This window comes from Buteo buteo, chromosome 2, assembly GCF_964188355.1.
Source record: "Buteo buteo chromosome 2, bButBut1.hap1.1, whole genome shotgun sequence".
Taxonomy (NCBI): Eukaryota; Metazoa; Chordata; class Aves; order Accipitriformes; family Accipitridae; genus Buteo; species Buteo buteo.
In genome coordinates this window covers 36340497-36359812 of record NC_134172.1, presented here as the reverse complement: position 1 = coordinate 36359812, position 19316 = coordinate 36340497, and positions in this window count along the sequence as shown.

Here is a 19316-nt window from a genome sequence, read left to right as displayed (position 1 = left end):
AAGAGAGTTCTAAATTTACTTTAAATACTCTTAAATGTCATTTTAGCTGAGATAAGATTCTATATTCTTTTTTTGATGAAAACCAGCTATCATTTGTGTGTGTGTGTGTATATATATGCGTACATGAGCTGCCACGTGTAATTAAACAAAGCCACACAGGAAGAACATCTCAAGATGAAAAAAAACCCCAAACATACAGAGGTCCTAGATTTCACGTCCCAGATATCAGAATCGTGGAGGGATGGCAGAAAACACTGTCATCTCAGGGACAAAAATCTCTTATTCCAAATTTTGAGATGAGGATTGGAAAGAAGAATCAGTTCCTTGTGAAATCTGAGAAATTAAATTCAAATCATTTAAATGAATAGGCAGTTTGTTACAGATTTAATACAATGAAGCATCATAATGTGCTGTGTCTCTTCTAAACACATTGTTACTCTCAAAGCACTCTACAATCATTAACAGTTTAATGATATCTTATCCCTCGATTCACAAACTGAGGTTAAAATTAAAAATAGAAAAGGATTATCCTCTTCTCTAAAGCTCATTTTATTTCTGAGTTTGACAAGGAAACCATTGGCCTGGCACAAACAATATCATATCCATTGTGGTTTCGAAAGTGTATCAAATTACATTTTGAGTGATCAACTAATGCTGCTAAACAGGCTGGTGCAGGACAGCTGGATATCCTGGAATGTTTTAGTGAACACTGTTTGCTTAATCCAATAATCTGTAATCCGTAGCATAGTAGAGATGTTTCCATCAAGAAGCTGGAAAGTAATAAGCACATCATGCTGAAATGTAGAAGATTAGCAAGGCCTGGCTGTGTGGTACAAATTCAGAATGACACAGGGTACCAGTCATGTTCAGCTCTTTATGCTTGCCTGGGACTGAAAATTAGAATATTTACAGCATCCTTTTTCTCTCAGGGGTGCATGTGCTTCTTTGGGCAGGAGGAATGCTCTTCAGTTACTTTGGCATTGGAGTGACATTAATTCCCCTTCGCATTAATAATTTGTTATATACTGTCTACAAATGGTAACAGTTCACCTGTGTCTTGTTTCTTCTGATTCACAAAGCAAGACAAAAAGTAGAAGTTCTGAATGTGAATGTATGTGATATCTCATTATGTTACAGTGATATCGACTTGGTGTCGTGGTTTAACCCCAGCCAGCAACTAAGCACCATGCAGCCGCTCACTCACTCACTCACTCCCCACCCCCACCCAGTGGGATGGGATGGGGGAGAAAATCAGGAAAAGAAGTAAAACTCGTGGGTTGAGATAAGAACGGTTTAATAGAACAGAAAAGAAGAAACTAATAATGATAATGATAACACTAATAAAATGACAACAGTAATAATAAAAGTATTGGAATATACCAGTGAAGCACAGTGCAATTGCTCACCACCAGCCGATTGATACCCAGTTAGTCCCTGAGCGTCGATCCCCTGCCCTCACTCCCCCCAGTTTCTATACTAGATGTGACGTCACATGGTATGGAATATCCCTTTGGCCAGTTTGGGTCAGCTGGCCTGGCTGTGTCCCCTCCCGACTGCTTGTGCCCCTTCAGCCTTCTTGCTGGCTGGGCATGAGAAGCTGAAAAATCCTTGACTTCAGTCTAAACACTACTTAGCAACAACTGAAAACATCAGTGTGTTATCAACATTCTTTGCATCCTGAACCCGAAACATAGCACTGTACCAGCTACTAGGAAGACAATTAACTCCATCCCAGCCTAAACCAGGACACTTGGTATGGAAACTGCTGCCGCAATATGGATATATATGTCATTCCAGTTTTGTGTCTTGATCTCTTGAGCCTGGGTCTACTCACCCATCTCCCCATGCCTCTTCTTCATTCAGATGAAGCCACACTGCTTGCAAGGCCTCTCCCTCCTTTCCTTTCCCATCCTCTTGCCAGCAGTGCCTCTGCCTTTTGTGGGCAACGTGTGTGTGTTTGGGAAGATGGGGAAGTTGAGGGGAATTGTGGGTCCTAGTAGGAACATGAGAGAGAAGGGGAGGGTTGTGCAGGACGTGGAGAACTTCTCAAGACAACTTGCAGTGCAGCTTTTGCCATGAAGGGAAGACACTCAAGGGAGCCCTGTGCTCTTCCCACGGAGATCAGGAGAAATCCCTCCTTCCCATGCCAAGCCACCTCCCTTCAAAAGCACAGTGATCCTCTCCAAAATATTTAATGCTATTGTGACACTTCGTGGTATTATAATCCTGTTTCTGGCAATACTGTAGAGAAAGACTCAAATGCCTTGGGTTGGCTTTTGTGGCAGGTTGGGTGGCCTCTGCTTAAGCCAGCATGGATGACTGATGGGTGCAAGTGGTGCTGCTGTCATGAGTAGAGCCGACAACCCAGGTGAAACAATGAAATCAAACAGAAACCTGTGACTTCGTATTGGTAACAGGCTTCGTTCAGTGTATATTGACTGAAGAGGAGCTAGCACATTTGGAATGAAAGAAAGATTGCCCAGATGAGGCCCTAATTACATATTTAACAGACACCGCTTTTAAAACCAGTTCTCCTCTTGAGTTTGTGATCAATTCATATTCAGTGGATTAGAGAAATATGAGCCAACGTGTCACAGCAGAGAGCAAAAAGATCAATGACAAGCACTTGGATCAGATGCTACTGGATTAGTTGAAATACGACATCAAAGGTGAAAATAGTTGCTTAGCTGGGGATAGTATTAAACCAGGGATTGTCAGCAGGTTTGACTTTTTGAAGTGGACTGCGTGTGGGTCGCGGGTATATTATCTAACAAAGTGGCAAAATACTTTCCAAATTGTAATGTTTCTGATTCTTTCCATCTTAACCCATCCCAGATTTAATTTTTTTTTAAAGAAACAACCTCAAGGCTGTTCTTCATTTATCCCAGACCAGTCCTTTTTTTGCCATACAGCTGCATATAGGAATTTTGACTGTGTTATGCCAGAAGGAGTGCCAGGACAAGTCATAGCATTGATGCTCAAAGGAGGCCTAAACTTCAAGGAGAAAATGGGCTTATCACCACATGAGCCAGGGTGCCTTACTGTATGCATTAAGGAGATCAAATGTTTATTTCCTTGTACTCCCAAGAGCAGTGGGAGAACTTAGACTTCTAGAAATCAATATTCTGGTTTTGACTGGCACATTTTTAACTGTTGCTGGTCTCCTTAGGATCATGATCTTACTGGGTGCTGGCGGCCTCTTCTGAGCAAGGACACCTTGTCCCACCTTTTGTCAGTCGCTCTGAGCTGTGCCGGAGCACAAGGGGAATTTGGTCTAAATGGTTTCCTTGTGCTTGAAGTATTGCCAGGATACTCCCTCCCGTACAGTTTACTAGAGGTCCTTCTGATTTCTTGGCTTGGAGAGTTGTTTTAGTGTCTTGAGTTAAGGCTTTCTCACTGCTTGTTTCTAGAGTCCAAGTACCCTTTTCACATGGCTTCATTTCTTTCTTCTTAATGAAATTGTTCCCTTTTTTTTCCTCTCGTGTTTTAGAGTTGTGCCTTCAGTGCTATTGGAGGGCAGACTCTTGTTTTCTTGCCATGCTGTGAACTGTGGCTTACAACATCCCCTGGCATCCCAAATTTTCTGTTCTGATAGATGTGTCAGATGCATTAAAGCTTTAAAGGCGGAGGGAAGAGAGGCTAAAATGGATTTATACTTTACTTGCTTATTCGTGATGTAAGGAAGTTGGGGTTTTTTTGCTTCCTTTTTGCATTAAAGATTAAGGTCCCCTTTGAAAACCTGGACCACGAAATAATTTACAAGGGAAGCACCAACTGGCAAAGTGATTCTTTTTCACACCATGTAACTGCTCTGTGTGCTGTTTAATTTTTACTGCTTGTTCACCCAAGCAGTAATGCTTATCTGAAAGCAGACATTTGTGCTGGGGAGCAGGAGGAGCAGTGCTGCCCCAGGAGGGAACTGGCTGCTGAGGTGAGCCCAGCCTGGCAGGGCAGTGCCCTCACGATCAGGGCACCGTCCCCCACATCCAAACGGGGCCGGGGTGACGACAGGACCTGCTGATGGTCATCGGAGGAGACGAGGTGGCAAGGAGCTCTGGCCCCTGGGCAGCGAGTGGGGGTCCTGGGCGAGGGTCATCAGGGCACCACAGACTGCCTGTGTGCCCAGAGCCTTGATGGTTTGGATGAGGGAGGTTCTTCCAGCGAGACAACACCTTATGTAATTGGTTTTGGAAGTGTACCTCCTGCATTCTCTCAAGCTGAATTTCATGCTATTTAATTGCACTGTTGTAATATAACTTGTCTGTATTTCAGTGGTGAGGCTTGGGATGTGATGGGTTAAGGAGCAAGTGCAGCTTTGTCCTGGCAGCCCAGGTTGCTACGTGCCTTTTGTCAGGCAGTGGTGCTTTTTCACACTGGCACTTCCATTTTAGCTTGTTGTGGAATGATGTATTGCCAGAGCCAGCCAAAGGAGGCAACTGTGACAAATGCATGTAAATACTCTGAAAACAATCTCCTTTCGGGAACAGATAAAGCAAACAAGATGAGGAAAGCAGAGGACTCCCTGGATCCCTGTTTGGCTGACCCTGGCCAGTGGGTGGGATGAAGTTAATTCTGCCACAGGAGGCGTTGCACAAAGTCATTAACATCTGCTGTAGGCTGAATACGTCTCCTGGGTTTTGGTAATGTTTGGAACCAATTCCAGACCTTTTCCTTCATTTAGCTTTTCCGCTCTGAAGAACGATAGATTGCTTAAAGTTACTGGGCATCAGCTTGATGAAGACTTAAACGTGCCTTCTTTTTAGTGAGTTTAAAATACCATAACCTTAAAGTGACAACATACAATAGGATATTGCTTGTCTTCTTCCAGCACATTCTGCCCTTCTGCACATTTTAGCAACCAGACCCCCACCAAGGGCTGTCCTCTTCTCTAGAGAGCTAGTCTTTTCTTGGGAGAAGCCTAGCAGAAAAATGATTACCTACACCTAAATAGCTCCTATTAAGGATGGCTCTTGGTGTTAATAAATCTACTTACTAAGTAGGGGAATTCAGGCAATGTGTGTTTAAGTGTCTGAACAGGTTTAAGCTCACAATAGGTTAGATTCCAAACTGGAAACAGGATCAGGTAGTAGTAGAGCTGTTTGTGCAAAAGTCCGAATCAATGGGTAAAAATGCCGCCTTATGTGCCAGAGAGTGTCAGTCTCTCCACAGCTAAGGTTTCAGCAGTTCAGAGATTTATTTTCAATCAAATAATAAACATTATCCTACCTTCCAGTAAAAATCTGTATTTGAACTCTTTGAGTGTGACTATTTTCAACATGAGTTTGTAACTTAGTAGCTTTAAATTTCTTTTTTTTTTTAAGTAGGAACATGTAAGACAATGTAGGAACAGTGAAGCCAGGGACTGAGTTTATCTGAATCACCTTTGTCTCTGTGAGCTTTACCCACAGCTAAGCTGAGGTACAGAAAAGGAGCATAACAATAACAGTCGAGCAAAGTTTATGCCATCTCACCTACCAATGAAGGCTCACAAATGTTGGATTTCATCAACAGAAAAAGTTAGTATCAGCAGTTCCCATTCACAGCTTTATACCGATTTCCCAGGTTGAACAAGGGATATTACTGAGACCCTGCTACTTCAATGAGCTGATGAATTGCTTCTTGTTCAAAGACCAAAAAAAGGAGAAGAAAGGATTGGTTTCATGTAGAGAAAACCCTTAGGGGGGCACAATTTTAAATTTTTTGTGGCAGCACATTAGGAAATAGCTGAACTCTCTGCATAGTGATGTTGGATTCTACCACTATTTAAAGGAACTCGCAGCCTTTACGCCCCACCAATACACATGCTGATAGTTCTATATATACATTTTTAAACAAACCATATTTTTCCATTCCAAATGCTGCCCGGAATGGGATGCCTTCAAGGAAACAACGTGTGAGTCATCCTCAAGAGACGTGCAATTGAGGCATGTCCTTTGGAACAAAGTCATGTATATCCAGCTAAAATATCCAATTATAAACAGTATTATGTTACTTGCATAATTGCCCAATGGCCCTAGAAGCAATGTGGGTTTTTTATGACAGTAAGAATGAATGTTGATTTGTTGATGCTAAAAGTTACAATAACATCACATGAAGATTAAAATGCCATTTCAGTGATAGTTTGTTCTGGATTATGTTAAGAAAAGAAGTATGAGCCTGTGATCATTTAAGACTCATAAAACTTTTACTCCTTATTAAACACTTGTTTGAATGTCTGAATGTAAAAGGTACTTTCTGAGGGTTAATTCTCGTGGGAACCTCAGGGTGGATGGAGAAGTCACTATGGATTTTGGTGGGTAAGATAGCAGCACTCACAAACTTGTGTGGATTGTTTTTTTCTGTGTACCTTTCTGTATTATGAAAATACTATTATAGAATAGATTTTCACAGATTTCCAGTCATACACAGGCTTAATGCTGACTTTGTTTCTCACCCCCTTGGCTCTAGTTTTTAGTTCTCCCACTCTGAGAGGTATGGGAGAACTAATGCAAGGAGAGAAAGGTTTGAGAAGAGGTAAGTATGTGTTAGAGCCTGCTGGTTGCAGGTGTGGCATGGAGGGTCTCACAAATTAGAAAGAGATGGTATGGTTTATTTAGGAGGAGCAAAATCATTTTATGTGACCTGATGCATGAAATTCAGGGAGTATGGAATCCATACATCCAGCCAGCAGGCCCCCTGCTTGGCTGTAATACTTTCCTGTTACTGCTGCTGTTCCATCCTGTTACTAGAATAGGTCCTGTTGCTCTCTCCATTCCTGGGATAGCATGCATGTGGCATATGGAGCTAGCACAAGAGTAAATGATAAGCTGAACTTCACCCACTCTCCAGAGAACTGACAGGACCTAGGGTGAATAATAAGGGCTGTAGAAGGGAACCAGAAAACACTGGTTAGTTAGCAAAGTAAAGGGACTACACAGACAAGCTCTGTCATTTTGGCATTTACTTGAAGAATATAAAATACCTACCCCCTCTAACTCTTCTCTCTCCAGTCACCCACCAGGCTGACTTTTTTGGATGGTTTTATAGCACAGAGGTGGGAGACCTTGAGAGCCTGGGAGCAGCCTGGTCTCTGAACAACTACTGAAGGAGCAGTGATCCTTGGTGTTAGTAATGCATGTGCTATTGGGAGTAACTAGCTTTGAGGAATCATCTTGGAATGACACTGATGTGTTTGTCATGTTCACTTGATTGCATATTTGTTTTGTGGGTAGGAGAAGCTGGTTTTGGAACAATTAATGATGACTAAAGGAAGCTGTTCTGTAGTTGATTGTAACTGCTTTCTGGAGCAGATCATGAGGGTTGCTGGATTGCCGTCTTTCACCGAGTCCTCCAGTGACAGTCGTATCTCCCTGTTTCCCTACCTGTAATATTTTATGGCTTTCCTTTTTAGTGTTCTTCCCCTTGGATCCTCTTGGAGCTCTTAACTACCCCTATTCAACAATCCTTTCTCTGTAATTTTCCCTTCCTTTATTTTGCCTGGACTTTCTCACAGCTTTTAGTCACAACCTAGCAATTGTCTCAGAAGTGTGAGCCAAGGTTATGCACAGATAGCTGAACCCCTGGGGGGGGTGACAGAAGAGGTGACAAAGAGAGGTTTGAAAGCCGCACTTGGTAGGAGATTACAAGGTGCAGTAGATCTGTCTGGATCCAAGCCCAGGCGGTGCTAAGTGAGTAAATGTTGTAGGGATGCTGGGAATAGTATGGCTGCTTTCAACAGCATATCATGTTATCCCTTTAGAAAATAATCTGAAATTCAAACAAATTAATAAAAGTCTTTATGAGTATGTAAAGGTCATACAGTGCCTGTTACACACTGGCCTACGATACTTCACTTCTTCAGTCGTGGCAATGTGTGGTTATCTCCCCAATAATACATGTGCAACTGGGATATAATAGGGGCTTTACTGGTTTCCACTGGGCAGTGAGCAGGACAAATTGCCTACGACACAATCACTGACCCACTTTTATCTGAAACAAACAACCCTTTTCTCTCCTCCCCTGCAAACAATAAGATTGTTAGATCGAAGGCTAAATTCATGTTGTTGTGAACAGCTGCAAATCCACTGACATCAGCAGAGATGTAACCACTTAGTAAAACAGTGAGTCCAGCTTGTGGTGGTTTTTTGGATGAAGTTCAGTGGAACAATTGCATTCTATCTATCTAAAATTCTCCTGAGTTTTTCTTTAGATGGATATGTTTTTCCCTGTCCTGTGTAGCACTGAAGTGTGCTGTCAAGCAGCTGCTTGTGCCATGTAAATGATTCTTGCAGCTGTCTACTTTATGAAGCAGATTGGAGTCTGGCTGGACGAACTAGCTATATCATGGAATTGTATGAGATTGTAAAAGGAGAAATAAAGCTTAGTATCTCAAGGGCCCAAAAACCACAATATCCCACAATGCAGGAACTCTGAAGTATACTAGGGAAGTGCAGACCTACATGGCCAGCAAGAAGCATGACTATAATGTTCAAAGGGCTGCTCAAAATAGTCTTCATCTTACAACATGCAGTCACTCTGGCTTGATCTTTCAAAGTGTCTAAAAACATTAGTCCAGTTGACATAGACCTTGAGTTACACAAATCTAAGTGAAGCAGAGAAGCAGCACTGCAGAAATTCAAGCTTAAGAACAGTCACTGCTGACTGCAAGGACTTATTCTTTTCTGTTCTCCTGAGAAGAAGGGAAACTCTAAATGGGAATGGAGAAAGTGCTGGGAGGGCATAATGATCTCCAGTGGCTTCAGCACCAGCTTCCAGACCAACACTGCTGTGCCTGAAGTATGGTGGAGCAAGTTGTTTGACCTTTGGCACAAGAAATTACTTCAAGAGACTATATCTACATTAGTTTAGATTGTGCTGATCCTACTCCCTAATCAGGGCAGCTGCATGGATGTGTTACTCTGGTTCTTCCCATTGAAGTTGCATCTGTCTCAGGAGTTTGCATTCTCTGTGTTGAAATGGTAGATAAGTAAACAGTATCATCCAGGGGAAAGAAAAGTACTGCATCTTTTAATTTAGTCAAGATGAGTTTCTATATGGACATTTGTATAAGTAAGAAATTCTGATAGTGTAAGAATGTTCACAGGTCTAATCTTCATTTAAGTTATACAATGAAGTATTTACAGGTTACTTAGGTGGACTTTCTAAGGCTGACATGAGCATAATAAAACATCAGCAATCAGGGGCTATTGATGATGTTCTTTGTGCAGAGTCACGTTTAGGCTGACCTTTGATCCAAGCAGTGTGGATGACTGGTTTGGGATGCTTACAATGGGTAACTGACAAAAACGAGGAGATGTAATAAAATTCTTAGCACTGAGATGCAACAATTTGATGAAAGATACATGTCTGAATTACCGAGGGAAAACACTATGTACAGGATGAATTCTAAGTGTCCCATCTTCGTGTTGCTTAGCCTGAGGCTGTGGGAAGAGCAAACAAAGAACATGTAATTGTTCCCACACAAGAACAGACAAGCCTACACTGAAAAGACAATGAGTGAAACTAGCAGGATTCAGGGACATTACATGCAGTCTCCAAGGAGAAACAAACTTCAGTCTGAGACCTTGAAGATCAAAAGGAGTCAAAACACTTACAAACCCTTTGAGAGAAGACACAGGAGGGGAAGATCACCTTTCAGAAGCTCCCTGTGGAGACAAACTGACAGAGACAGAAGGAGAGAGATTGCAAAAAGAATTTAAATACATCCAGCCTTCCTAGACCAGGAGGATGGCAAGGCTAACCATTGTACGTGTGGACAGTTTCATGGTTTTAGAGATCTTTATCTTTCACATGCAAGTAACAAATAAGAGGATTTAAGCTGGCCATTCATTATTTCTGTCATTGATACTAGAGAAAACAGAAGTGCAGTTATGTATGAAGGACTAGGGGAGTCAATAGTCTGGAAAGTGCAGACAGGGCCCCAGCAGAAAGCAGAAGCATCATGATATTTCATCACACACAAAAAAAGATGATAGCTAGAGGCTTGGGATGCGGGAAAAAACCTGCTCAGACTGACGTCAGAGGTATTTTTCAAGTATAGTAATGCTAATAAGCAACTTTCCCCCTTTTAAAAAAAAAAGGAGTATGTTCTTCCCTTCATGTCTTCTTCCTACTCCATATGTGTGACTTTACCTTTTTCTGTCTCCTCCTTTTTGATACATGTAATCCTCCTGAGGGTAGTATTTTATGTATGGGGGTGTTAAATAGTTGCATGTACTAGTAGTTATTGTAAGTACTATTCCAGCTATGTGGAGGATGTCTGTCAAAGAAAAAGCACTAGTGTTTCCTGAAAGTGTGATTTAACTTAATTGTTGGCTAAGTTGAGTTGTTTGAAGATGCCTTTTGTAAAATCCTTTTGAAGCATCTTTTTTTCTTTTTAATAGATGTACGTTATTTACTGGGGGTGTGGTGGTTTTCTTTCAGTCGTGACTAGTACCTTTCAGCACGATTCCAAGCTGCCAAGCATTGACAGCACATTTCTAGCCTGCCAACCCTAATACCTTGGACAGTAGACGGCTGCTTTTAGCAGCAGTCAGCTGCTGCCAAATTACTTTGCCAATGCCCTTCTGATTTCTAGACAGCTTGAAATCCAGGACAGGCGTGCTCAGGAAGTTTGACAAAGGGCACATCAGGCTTCCTACCCATTTGTAGACCGACCAACTGCTCAGCATGTGTCATACATGGTGCTCTTCCTTGTTGGCCTCCCAGCCACAGACATCGCTTCTTTCCAGTTTGTCCTGCATTATCTCCCATTGCTGTCAGTAGCAAGAGCTGTTTTTGCAGTTTGAATCCTCCAGTGTATCTTTGCCTGTTGCCAAGTTTAAGATCCAGGGCCTTGCCATCAAAGCCCCCTGTGATACCCACACTAGTCTCATTTCCTCTCCTTTTGCTTTCCACCACGTTTCTCTCACCACTAAGGCCAACTGCAACAATTCCTTCATGTTATTCTTCTGTCCTCACCCCTCTCCATTATTCCAGTGAATTTCCTTTATGTGGAAAAATTTCCTGACTTTGTATATTGTGATTTTTCTGAAGAATTCATTAATTTCAGACCACCCACTCATCTGCAGGCACCTGTTAATGTTTATCTTCCTGCACGAGAAGGAAAGGGGACTCCAGGAGGCAAACCACCTTCTTTTGTTAAATTAAAGCCTTTTTTGTTATTTTTTTTTCCGGTGAGTCTGAGTTTTTTGTGGTGTTAGGCTGCAAGTTTATTTGGCCAGGACTGGTTTTGTTTGGTTTGGTTTCGTGGCAAATCTGGCCTGGTGTGTGCACTTCTTTCCGAGGAAATACTCTCTCCATCCCAGACACAGACTGAGCCTGCAGATATTACCTGCTAGCACACAGAATTTGCCCCACATCATTATTCTCTGCTCCTCTCCATTGAAAAGGAACAGAATAGAGTGAACAAGAGGACAATAGATAGACTTGGCACATGCCATCCCTCGTGCAGGCAGTGGACCTCCTCAGGCTAGGAGGAGGCTGCCAAGGTGCAGCCATAGTCTAGCAGTGATGAATGGGCTTAAAGGAAAACATGTGTACTTCCCTGCAAAATTTTATTTTGAGAAAGCATCTTGAATGGTTGGCGACTCCAGTTTCATTTGAACAAATTGCAGAAACTCATTTCCAGCAAAGGAAGTTGGATGTGATGCTTCAGAAAACATATTCATTCTCAATTCTTCTTTTCAGTTATTGTGAAGATCTATTTGCATATGCAAATATGAAGTGAAAATGTAGCAAGACTATACACTATTTTTTCATGCAAACATATGGTTTTTTTATTGTGGAGAAAATAAAAAACCTCACATGTAAAGCATTGCATATATTTTCTTTTCAGCTTATACTGTTTTGCATAACTGATTTCTAGCATCTCGTTAGTTTTAACAAACCTGTGTTTCAGATCTGCATATCTTTGGACTGCCACAATAATACATATTCTTCTAAGGTTAATGCTTATTTTTATCTTGCAAGAGATATTTAACAAATTTATTTCCCTTTCATGTAATAATTTAAAATTATCTGTCTGGGCCATTTTTATTTACACATATTAGATGAGGTTTGAATCATTTCCTCTAATCCTTTTTTATCATATGTCTCTTGAGGGAGTTGCAATTTAAAATATCTAGAACACTAACATTGTCGTGTTGCTTTCTACACATTTCAATACTGTAGTAGTTCTCAGTGTGTGAATTTGCACCAACTCTGCTGATGTTAGAAGTGTTGACACTTGGACAGAGAAATCTGTGTTCAACCCTATCCCTTCCAGTAGATGTCATCGTGACAATGGAGAATACTTCTGGGGATACTGGTGATGAGAGCTGTGCCAAGGCAGGAAAAAAGCTTTGCTGTGATAGACTTTGTTTCTGTCAAAACAAGGTAGTTCTCTCAATGCTTAGCATTTATAGAGAGCTTTTAATTTCTATAATGCTTTGAAAAACATGGTGACTTAAAACACAGTCACCAGTCACGTCACACAGGGCTGTGGTCCACGGCAGTGGTGTCTATATGCTCTGAAGGTGGACATAAATATAGATATATATGGGCAGACATGGATGTGCAATACCCAGTTTATCAACTGCTTCCCCCCCCTCAACTATATAGTTTCATTTGTATGACATCCCTTGCTCAAAGCCATCGCATCCTTCCTGTTATACTTCCCCCCCACCTCACCCCCCTCATCCCTACCCCAATCCTCTTTAGAAGTAATTTCTCCAAAGGAAAACTCAAATCCTCCTACCTTCATTTTTACCAAGAATGAATCTCTCCACACCCATCAGCACCTGAGCTGCTGGGCATCCAGTCAGTTTTAAGGTTCATTGCTGCCTGAGTGAGCAATGGTTATTGAGTGGTGAGTAAGTCCACAACCCTATATTACTGCTATGTATAATTTTAATCTTTCAGACAGAGAACAAATCCCCAGAAAAGGTGAGAGACAAGTCAGCCACTGGCAGTTTTACATGCACAAGGGCTGCAAGGCTACAACATACGCATCTACAAAAGAATTTGAAAAACATGTTGAAAATATGTTTAGCTATTGTTAAATAGCTGATCTGAGTTTCTCAGGCAAGATCATGAAGTTCTGGCTTAGAAAAAAAAATCAGACACCTTTTCCCACCTTGGAAGTCCCAACAGTTTTGATCAAATATGTGGTACGTATCTAGTGTGTGTTGTCCCATTTTAATTTCAGCCAGTGCTACACCTGTGTTCTTCATGACAGAATGGTAATATGTAAGATGTCATCAGACAAAACAGAGCACAAGCTGAACCAAGTGAAGTAAGAAAGCTGCTGAGCTGAAATGTAACTTTCTAAAAATCAGCAGGGTACAGCTATATCAAATAAGTCGTCCATAATTTGAATGTTCTCTTTTGTCTAGATAATAGCCCTATGAATAATAAGTTTTTCTTCTTTAAAATGTCAGGCTTTGGGGAAGTAAATAGCAAGAAAGCAGAGCACTAATGGCTGATTAACTTAAGAGTCTGCTTCTCCTCCTTAGTCCAGTCTTTGAGACTGAAGCAAGTCTCTGTGATCAACATTATAAATTCTGGGGAAAGCGGCCAAATGATTAGACCAAATTTGTGACCTCCCACACTAAGAGGAAAGCAATTCTTATTGGCAAGATTTTTTTCATTGTTCACATTCTTAAAAAAATCGTTGGCTGGAATTTTGTCCTTGACCAAGTGGAAAGGCTCTCTGCTGGCAGGAAAACAAAATATTTAATCAAAACAAAGCAACTGATGCTCTTGACAGAGCAAGAACAGACATCTGTCTGGCTGTTCTGAGTAAGCAAAACCATCTCAGACAAAATATCAGAAAAGCCCCAGAAAATTCTGTTAAAATAGATGGGGTAATGAGAGGGGTGCAAAGAATGCACTTGTTTATGGGTGATCATCTCATTTGGGCACTGTCAAAGTAGTATAGAACCTGGGGAAAAAAGCATGTCTTTATCTTCAGAAAATTTAGGGTGTTTTATCATCAAAGTTAATAATGAAAACAAACTGTAAAAAACCACACAGTAACCTTTCAAGAACTGGGAAGGTATAGCTATCAACTATAAAAGCGGGAGACAAACTTAGCTATAAACTATCAGAAAAGGTAACAAATATAACTACTTTCTTCATGTTTGCGCTGGATTTTGCTTCAGATATGTGAGTTTTGTTACACATACATTCCTATTTAAGAATATTTATGTTCCCATTAACAGTGTTCCCACACTTACTTTAAAAGCATTTCATAACACTGTAATTTAGCACTCTGAGCGTCACTTAAGTCTTAAAATATTCAGTCTGTAACTCATTACTTTGAGAGGAGAGAGTAAGCACGGCTGATAAAAGCCCAGAAGACCAGAAGATATTCATGAAGAGGTATCACTCAGTTCTCTGTATCTATCTTAAAGCAGTGTCAAATATACCTAAACTGTTCTTAAAAAACTGAGCTGATGGTAATTGCACGTTTTCTTCCAGTGATCTGCTCCAGCTGCAGTGCTATCTGTACAGTTAGAGCAGGACTTCCTAATGCTCACCTTCTGTCTCCCTTGCAGCTTAGCCCTGTAATTTGTCAGCCTATCTGCTTTAAAACAAACACTGTCCTCTCTCAGGGTTATGAAACTTAGTAATGTAGCTGGAGCCTTAACTTTCCCCGGGGGAATTGCTTGAAATGTGGAGTCTTCAGACTGGTTCTGGTTCTTGTAACCTGGAAGAGCTGCGGCTGGGAGTAGGACGGGGCCACGGCAGTTGAGTCGGGTCAGACCGAAAAGGCGTTGCTGTACAGACACGCTGGTGCTGCTTTTCAGGGCTGCTTCCACCAGTTTCTGCGTGGAGCCAACCACGGTACGCCTGCTAAGGGCTTACTAACACAGGCCGGGTGTCGGGGTGTCCAAGCAGGACATCAAGCTGCTTCTCTGGGCTAGCAGTAGCCACATGCACTTTGTAGACTTGGACCTAGCGCCCTGGTTTTGGGGGCTAGTGGGATTACACCAGAGGGGAGGGCTTCCATTTTACAAAAGCGCGTGTGCCTGCTTCTAGGTCTTGTGATTCGAAGGAAAAGCTGACAAGCACGACCCAAGCGTAAGCGGCGATGAGATGTCAGCTGGTATCTCCGGGCCCAACCGCAGCCTCTTCACCAGCTAACCGCACGCCGAGGGAGGAAGCGGTGAGCGCGGCCGGGCCAGCCTCGTACGCGCCCAGCACCACCCGGGCTGCTGAGCCGCTCTGCCGCGGCCCCCGCGGCTGACCCGGGGGGACGGGGCTTCTTGCGGGGAACCCCCCGTCCCTCGGGTGGGACACGGGTTGGTTCGCTCTCTGGGAGACAACTCAGGACTGCAGGCACCTCCTGAAAAGAACACGCGGCTCTTGGGCTGGTCAGGGTGTCTGACAGCCCTTGTAAACCCACCCAGGTGTCTGACAGCCCTTGTAAACCCAGCCCTTTGTTTTCTACAGCCCAACAGCAAGGCAATAAACACGCGCTCAAAATACTGTCAACGTGCCCAGGCACACGTGGGCTGGGAGAGGAATTTTCTGTAGGAATAACAATTAGTGAGCACCTGATGAACCACGTAAATGTAAAGATCCCTGGATTGTCTCATTTTTTCTTCATCTTTCTCCCTTTTATTTTCACAACATCCCCACCAGCCCTGTTTGCTCCTCCTTGTTTATGCAGTGAGGAGAAGCCCACAGCCAGGCACCACAAACAGTTGTGGTTAGGGAGAGAAAATCCAGCTCAGCTGTGATAATTAAAATAGCTGTGATACTTTAATTGAGCTGCTAATACCAATGTACGGATGTTGCATAAAAGGCCTGGTGGTTAGCAGCATTTCTTCTGGTATTTTACTGAGCAGGGAGGTTTGTAGTGCTGCAGGGGGATGTGCTGAGCTGGATCCTTGTCACCTTCCTCCAGCTTCCCCCGCTCAAATACAGGCTTTGCTGCTCTTGTTTCTGTCACGATGCTGTTTGTTTGGTTGTACCTCTTATGAGAGCAGCCTCCACATAGTTCATCCTCTTCCCCTCCGTTACCTTGAGGGTTTGTTTCTGGGATTCTGGACTACATGGGCTTTGATGCAATGCTTGTGCCTTTCCACTCAAACAATTAATCTTGTGAATTGCTGTGCTTACAAACCTACATATGTGCCTTTAACCTCTGCTTTTAAAGTGTGAGGAAGAAGTAGTAATGGATTTCCTAGCTCTCATGTAGTAAGCATAGCTTATGCATTATTTATGTTTATTATGATTTGGTTGCTATTTTTTTAAAATGTTGCCTTACATTAGTGGTACTGTAAGAAAAAGCTTTTCCTGTTATCAAATCCTCATAGTAGTGTCTCCTTAAAATTTAATCAAAGTCAGGAGCTATTACATTTTATTTTCTAGTGCTGTAAGCATCATCTCTTAGTGCAAAATACTGATATGGAACATATTGTTTAGAGAACTGGCCTTCAACAGCAAGTCAAACTTGGCTTTAAATTTATGTGAATTTAAACTTTTGGGAAGCCTTTGAATAATATAATAAGTTAACTGTTTTGGTTTTAATTCTACTGTAGTGTTTTTCTAATAGGTATTTCTTTGCAATATTACCAAATCAAGGCATAGTAGTGTTATGCTTTTGTGTAAGTTTTGCCAAGAAAATCTAAGTAAGGAGACCTAAGGAGAACTCCAGGTTGCCAGGAGAACTCCAGGCCAGTAAAAAGCATAAGATAAAAGCTATCTTTAATTTAGAACAAATAAAACTTATCATAAATTATGAAGGAAATGGGTTTTTCACAGTTCTATGCCAATGTATGATTTTTTTAAAAATCTGAAGTTCTGTTAAAAGGACTTCATTCCATCAATTGACCAACAAAATGTTTATAGAGGCCTTCTTTCTTGAACATCTTCCTTTAAAGCGTTTTGTGATGAGAAATCTGAGACTGTGGGATCTTCAGTGTTTCAGAGTCAAACAGATGTTAGTGATTTTTCACTTTCCTGGAAGCTCTGGTAAAGAGCTTTCTGCTACAGCAATTTTCTGTCAAAACATGGATTTGATAAAATGTAACTTTTTGTAGGAAGATATCGGTTTCATTTATGTTTTCAAGAAAAAGCTATCAAAATATTTTATTTGTGGTTGACACTAGGATATTAAGAGGAAAACAATAAGTCAAAACTAAACATCTGACACTGTCAAAATATTTTATTTGTGAGTTGTTTCAGAGCTCCCAAAATAAAAATTGCAGAATTTGTGTTTTTGCAGAAAGTGTTGACTTCTTATTTCTATTTGAAAGGAAATTTCAGAATATCTGCTTTTTTCCCCTAGGTCAGCATGATTTTCTTAGGGTGGGGTTTTTTGGTGTTTTTTTTTTTTTTTGGCTGACTTTTTACATGCTTTGGTTACTGAAATTGTTTTCATGGAGGATGTCAGACCAGCAGTCTCCAGAGCCCTCTGCATTTGATAAAAAGCTCTTGGAACGCTGCTGACTTGAAGAACGACTCAATGCTTCCCAATTAGTGGAGTTATCAAAGGCTCTGTAGAAAAGCAATGTGAGTTCTGAGCATCTTTGAAAATGTTAGCTGAATTTCTAATCAAGACTACAGACCGCTCTTAATTCTGCAGCGAGCGGTACTCCATCCTAACCAAACCAAAAGGGCTGCTCCACAGTGGTACGCCGTCCATCTAGCAGTGTGTGCAGTTACAGTCACAACCAGCCTGGCCTAGGCTGGCACTGGGACAGAGGGCCAACAAAATGTCGCTTCTGGAGTTCTGTCCTACTCCCTAAACAGTGCCCTTCTTCGTGTCTTGGAGGCTATGGATTTGGTATGAGATCAGATGACTGGAAATAACTGCTATTTTTTTCCCAGGGTCCAGATGTACTATCTTTTAAAAATGGACTGTGTGTGAATTGAGCTTTAAGAACGTGGTCATATGACAGAGATTACAGTTGTTAGGTTTATTTATCAAGGATTTCTATTTTTAAAGAAGCTTACGAATCCATTATAGTTTGCAACCTAAATATAAGAACTTAAGATGAAGAGGCACAGACCAAAAATAATGAAGCAGGAAGAAGCTGTATGTTCCAAAGTATGTTCCTGAGCAATGAGAATGTTTTATGAAATCCAAAGGAAACTTCTTCCTGAAATACTGTTTCTGAAACAACAATGAGCAGCCCTGACTGCTGGGGAAGTAGAACAAAAGTTCTGATTCTTTATAGCCCTCCTCTTAGAGGACAGTTTGAAATGGATTGCTAATGGCAAAAAAAACCTGCCATAAAACACAAGTCTAAAAGGCAGTAAGTGATGTGCACATCTATGCACAGAAATATAAACACAGTAAAAAAAAAAGTATTGCATATGGTTTTGTGCATTTATAATATTTAAGCCTAATGTGGTAAGAATGCCTGAAACACTAAAATAATTTAGGAGTTACTCAAATCTGTGGAAGTAATATAGGGTGAACTATTTTCTTTTGATAATGTGACCTGCCATTGCAGAACTGTTAATGTATGTCATATGCTGCGTGTGAAGAATTTGCCTGCCTTTTGTTTGTGCATGATTCATTACTTTTACTAATCATTAGAGTCATAACACATTAGTAACAGTAAAATTAATAACTAATGACAGTATGATTTCAGTACTTCTCTTCGCAATTATCGGGGTCACTTAGTATGCCATCTGTGTCACAAGCCACATCAATCCCCAGTCTCCCTCCTGACACTGTACTTATACTGCGTCCAAGGATGGAGGCTAACAAACTCCTCCTGCACTGCTGTATCTTTGCTCTCATCACTTGTTCTTTGGTCTGTGCTGCTCTCAGAACCGCAGGACTGAGCGGTAAACCAGCTCAGGGAACAGAATGGTGTTTAAACTTGTTTTTTCTGCTTGGTTCCCTTCAAACTGCATTGATTTGGTGTTTTGTGTAACTGTTGGGTCACAAAAACCAGAAGGGTCTCAGGAGTAGGTACAGGCAGCAGGTGGGAAAGGCATTGTGATGAGAGCTGCATGTGTGTGCACTGTTGTTGGCAGAAATAGTGGTGGAAATGCAGAGCAGCTCAGATAAAGAGCTTAAAAAAACTCTAGACCATTAAGTATTCTGGCTGTGATTCAGATGTGTATTCCTTCTAAGGCAGAAATTTATTATCTCGCTCATAAAATTCCATTTGGTTGTTCCTAGGATTATGGCATTTAATTGTCCTGCTTCATCTTAGTAAAATAATAAAGCCCTTTTACACCTCTGTTAGAACTAATATTATCTTTCTTTTCCTGAAAACAGACCTGTTTTTATCCAGTGGCATAGAAACTGGTGCAAGAACGAATTTAGACCATAACACAGTGGGAATATTCTAAAGACAAATGGCTTA